At 44.8% G+C, this 5,728-nt stretch overlaps 1 long non-coding RNA gene across 1 annotated transcript; it reads right to left on the minus strand.

The window, feature by feature from the left end:
- Positions 1-4,957: 4,957 nt before the first annotated feature.
- Positions 4,958-5,275, minus strand: LOC125757507 (uncharacterized). The gene is made up of 2 exons (XR_007415279.1): positions 5,143-5,275; positions 4,958-5,087 (listed from the first exon to the last, which is right to left on the minus strand). It is a non-coding gene; the product is annotated as an uncharacterized LOC125757507 (long non-coding RNA).
- Between the last annotated feature and the right edge of the window lie 453 nt (positions 5,276-5,728).

Below are 5,728 nucleotides of genomic sequence, written 5' to 3' on the forward strand. Positions count from 1 at the left end.
TAATACAATGAAAAAATCCGTAAACAGGGGGTGCGTGCTTGAGCCGACGTTTCTACAAGTGGACTTGTCTTCTTCAAGGCTGGAACTGATTTGAGGAAATCAACTCCAGCCTTGAAGAAGACAAGTCCACTTGTCGCAACGTCGGCTCGAGCACCCACCCCATGTTTACTGATTTTTTCATCGCAAGCTTCTGTCTTGCACTTCCTGCCATTTTTTGTACAATACAATGTTAGCTAATGCACCACATAACCTATTTTTACAATGTTAGCTAATTTATCAAAGAGGCTAATCACACAATGTTAGATAATTCCTCAAAGATGTGGTTATCATAACTAGTAACCATGTCACCGGGAAGCCTGTTCAACTCCTTTGAAGTACCAGGCGAAAATTAATAATGAAAATTATTGCATTTCATAAGGGAATACCTACTTTGTGATGATGACCGACGCGGCAGGATATGTGCTGTAGGCGAAGAAATAGTTGCTTATGCAAGAGAGACTGGTGATTCATATTGCGAAATATTTAAACGAGAAGCTTTTCTGCGAAATATTAAAGAAGGGACTGCAGGGGAAGTGTTCATGGCTGCGATGCTCACATTTCTGTTATAAATCGAGGAAATAGAGCGAGCAGACATACCTTGGACAAGTTCAAGAGACGTTATTGCGCACATTGTGAAAATACCGATCCCACATAGCTGTAGCTTATTCTAGCTTAGATCGTACTGGTAGCTGATGAAGCTGCAATTTTAAGCCACATGGAGCAGTGTGAAAGTTACGTCGTAAATTGCCAGACATGCGGTTAGCATTATTTTATAATTCCGTGAACGTACAGCGAGCAGTTTTGATCAGCCGTTATGTGAACTCCCAGATACTAGTAGAGTTCTAATAATCCAAAGGAATGTTATTTAGATAGTAATGCGGTGAGGTAGTGGAAGTTCTAGATACCGGTATGACTCTGCACTATTTAATGTAACCACTTTGCACACCAGTTTGACATAGTTTAAAGCACAGACTCCAATACGTTAATGTCGTTAGCGTTAGTAATTTCTCAAAGTGGAACACAGTCGTCGGCATAGAGATGAATGTTAGATTACACTTCCGATGAGAGGTTACATGTCTATATATATATATATATATATATATATATATATATATATATATATATATATATATATATATATATATATATATATATATATATATATATATATATGTGTGTGTATATATATATATATATATATATATATATATATATATATATACAAAGGCAGAACTTTGCGGAACGCAGTGATCAACAACGCGAAGAGAAGAGTTGCGGACGTTTGCAGTGACAAATTGTGATCTGTTAGTGAGGAAACATCCAATTGACTTTCAAATGTCACCGTCAAGATTTACGTGGTGCAGTTTGTAAAATAGCAATGTATGGCAAACCTTATCACAAGCTTTGGAGAAATCAAGCAGAATGCAGTCGGCAATGATTTATGAACACTCTAAGTAAAAGTTAGTAGCTGTGTTTCACACGAATGTATTTTGCGGAAACCATGTCGTGCTGATGTGAAAAATAAATTCGATTCTGAAAAACTGACTGGGTTAGTAAATATGTGTTCGAGCAGTTTAAAACAAATGAGCGGCTTACGATGCCTTAAAATTTGATTGGAGATATTTTCGTTGCCTCGGGACTTGATAAAAAATTGCACCATCTCTCGCTAAAGGGAACCATGTGTGGATGCGAAGCAGCGGGGAGATGGTTCGCTTGAGTGGGAGATTGTGTACTTTATTGAGAGCATGTGCTGGCGCTAACGTTGACACTGGCGGCGGCGCTGACGCTGGCGCTCATCGCGGCGTTGCGCAGGAGAGAATGAAGCGCGCTCGCTCCATCATTTTCATACCGCGGAACTACCGTGGCGCCCCTAGCGGAGTATGCAGCTGTCGCACCACCTGTCGTGTGCGCCGCTCCGTAGAGTTAGGGTTGCTAGAACGAGGAGGTGTGAAAAGCGCAAGAGGTTCTTTGCAGTACGTTCCACATGGGTCTCCTTTGCGCATGCGTGGACACGCCTGGTCACCATGGGCAGCGCCCGCTGGCACCTAAAGTCTCTACATTTTTCTCTGTTATTTCGTATTTATTGGCACCCGGCTCACGCAAACGCCTGGCCTTGGAAAATATGGGCAGCGCGCGCCAGTAGACGCAGCACGCCGACGGTTATGAGGACCCAACTAAAAATGTCTCTCTACAACAGCCGAAATCAAGCTTAGAAGAATAGGAAAAAGGGACGAAGGCTCCCATGCGGGCACATTTGAAAGAAGTATTGGGCATGCAGCTGCTACGATTGGCGATTATATGCGCTGCACGCAGGCATCCGCAGCGGCCCGCGACCCATGCATCTAGCTTCATGACAACGTTAAGGGTATGCGCTTGTGCTACTTCATTCCATCCGATACAGATGTTACTTCAGTACATTTTGAAAGTGAAAACTTCAGCGCTAATAGGACGGAACACGCGCACTGCGCCAGGGCTCGCCTCATCTCTTTGTAATTCGTCCTCGTTTGTGCTGAAGTTCTTACCTGCGAAGTTATGCAGCAACTAGGCTTATTAACGTGAGCGTTTAGACGGGTTGGTAATTCATATAGAACATCATCTTGATGGCCTTCACCTTCCAGTCGTCTCAGGCAAATGCATAAGGGACCCTGAGTTTTTATTGTACTTCAGTACAGGCCATTTCATTGGGCCATCTTAGCACATCCGTATACGGTAAACGCCATAAGCACGGCAATATCTACCGCACGCAAATGTCACTCGCTACTAACAACTGTCCCACAGGTGCCTTAGATTTTCTTCAGGTGCTGTCGCCACTGCACGCTCCACAGTGCCCCGCGCTGCAGGAAAAGTGGCAGGGAATCTGCTCTCAACAAGTGCTGAGCGTAGTCGCAGCGGTCAAGCGGCACTACCACTACGCTCAGTATATTCTAGGGACCGTACTACCGCACTACCACACGCCCGACATGCCTGTGCTCGGCCGCGCCAGAGAACATATGGCCGCGCTGGCAAGGAGCGTGTCTCCGTTGCTAGGCGACGGCCACGCATGCGCAAAAGAAACCCATGTGGAACGTACTGCGAAGAACCTCTCCCGTGAAAAGCGGCCGCTGAAACCGGTCCCCAATGCGCGCCGATGCCGCCTGGTGCGCTGCACGCACAGGCGCGGGTACCTTTGCGCAGGCGACATACGAATCAGCGTGCGCTGCTCTCCGAATAAATCTTTCACGCTATGTGGCGGTCGCCTACTTTCAGTGAAAATCTTTTTGATTGAGCAAATGTAAGGAAGTACATGGCGCTTGAGCCAGGTTATGTCTTACGTGGGTTAAACATTGCTATATTGTCTCACCTCTGGAGACAATTCTCGAGAAGGTATACGAGGGAGACCCGACGCCAACTTTTGTGGATTTCATAATATTGCGCTGACTCACAGGAGAACTGTAGGTGAGTTACGATACGCTGTGATTACTGGAAGGCTTCATATTACTTTGAGCATGCTAAATTCCTTCAACCACGAGCAGAAACGTTGGTACAAAAGCCTCGTTTTGCTGCTCCGCGGCGAACGCATAGTCTTGTGCGAGTCGCAGCTTAAATTCTCACTTGGCATTCAATTATCGGTTTCCAAACGTAGCAGTTTTAACAGCCTACAATTGCTCACAACTTAGATGAGTCACGCATTAGGAGCGCTAAAACTTACGTATGCCGCGAAGCCTGTGAATCGAGGAATGTCCTCCGCAGCAGGAATTAAGCGGACTCTTTTTTTTACAAAAACACGACTTTATTTCCATGCATGCCAAGGTGTTCATGCTCTGCCACTACAGCATACATGGCTTAACTTTCCGCCCTTTCTTTTCGTCTTCTTTTTCGTTCATGCCTTTCAAAAAAAGGTGGACTCGAGTGAAGCAATAAAATCGCACTACAGTTTTGGTCAAGAGAGCGCCATGCTTTGGGCAGCCAATTTGTTGCGTCTCGCCCATCCCCTTCAGCATCTCTATGGCCGATTTGGCGTGAAGACGTGCTGAGCTAAAGAAGCGAGTGATTTTGTTCTCAAGGTTCAGGATGAGGTTATAGAGGGAATTCGACTGATACAAACTGTTAATCATTAAAATTAGCATTGAGTAATACGTATCACGTATAAAAATTCCACAGAAATATCAGAAGAAGCCTACACGTCTGTTGTGGGTGTTAAAGCCGTGCTTCATCCTTGAGTTTCTCACACATTTCATAAGGTGAGGGAAGTCTGAAACGAAGTACAAAACTCTGTGTTTGTCGCACGGATGATTAACTCTGCACTGAATGTCATTGCGGGTGGCGCGTATTACAAAGATGTTCCACATGGATCTGTTCTACGGTGCACCGTCACGGCAAATGTAATCCAAGTAGAGGCCGGCTTGCTCACATAGATGTGTTGCTTCTATCAAAATTTTTGTCAGCAGCCTGGCTTTCACGTTCCCGCTGGACGAAAATACACCTCATTACAAGATGTTTTCACAAATGTGCCTCAGCAGTACTAAAAATTATTACCATTGATCTTGGTCCATTTCCCCACAAATGGCTGGAACATTATGTACAGCCCATGGTCAGCCTTTTTCTGTCTTTTAGTGGCATCGGTGAACTTTCCAAGGTCTACAAAACCTTCAATACAGGTGGAAGACTGCATGTTCAGATGCGCAGAGAGCTTCATTTTTCATCCCCTACTATGCCCCATGCCTCTTCATTCCATCCATGTTTTTAACTTTGGCCTTCACACAACTCAGGAGTTTGGTATTAAACCCACAAGCAGCAGTGAATGCCCGCGAACAAAATAACATTAGGAACGATCTCTTCTGTGCACTACAGTCACATACCGTTATGTGGTTTGGGAGCCAAGCACGACTTGGCAGTACAAGAATTTTGTACGCTCTAAGATGTTCATACAATCGTGCAGTTTTCATTCTGAGGATGATACACTCAAGGAGTCATTCTTTATTGTAGCGATATCTACGCAATGACCTCCGTTTACCAGCGTCAAAATAAGCCTGCACCGCAGCCAGTTGCTTTTTTGGAAGAAGTTTCAGCTGAAAGAAGAAGCTATTTGTAATGATTCTATTACAACTAAATGGGAGAATGTACCTTTTTCTCAAACACAGATGCGCTGATTTGTGAAGTCTTTTCTGGCATCTTCTTCAGGGCATACTGCAAGGTAAGCAGCTTCATTTTCTTTTTCTTCAACGTACGAACTGCCCATTTGAGTCGTTGCGCAGCTCAGCTGTTTTTGCAAGTGGTCGCTTAATCTTTTTTTTTTTCAGACGGAGCAGGCGAGCCTTCCGAAGGTCCCTGCATTTTTTGCAGGCAGTCCAACGTCCGCTTGAGCCATCTGTAATGTGTACCATAACTGGTGAATAAGTCTAGCCAAAGCAGGTGCATGTACCTTTACGGACTCAAATAAAATATTTTAGGCAAGGTTTGGGCAGCAACGATATCTAATATTACATCGTAGCGAGGGCGATGAAGACCCATTGCAAGAAAGGGAGAAGACGTGGCTTTGAGAAAGCTTCGTCGTTCTTTCCAAAGTCAATGGTTGGAACTCGCCCATTTTCCCACTTCCTACGCAGGGTGTCAAAGTATCTGCGTACACGAGCAGGTCCTGTGCTTGGCTCTGTGTCTGACACCCACTTTTTTTAATAGAAGCCCATTCAGGAAAATGCTGCACTGTGCA

Source organism: Rhipicephalus sanguineus, chromosome 2 (assembly GCF_013339695.2).
Source record: "Rhipicephalus sanguineus isolate Rsan-2018 chromosome 2, BIME_Rsan_1.4, whole genome shotgun sequence".
Lineage (NCBI taxonomy): Eukaryota > Metazoa > Arthropoda > Arachnida > Ixodida > Ixodidae > Rhipicephalus > Rhipicephalus sanguineus.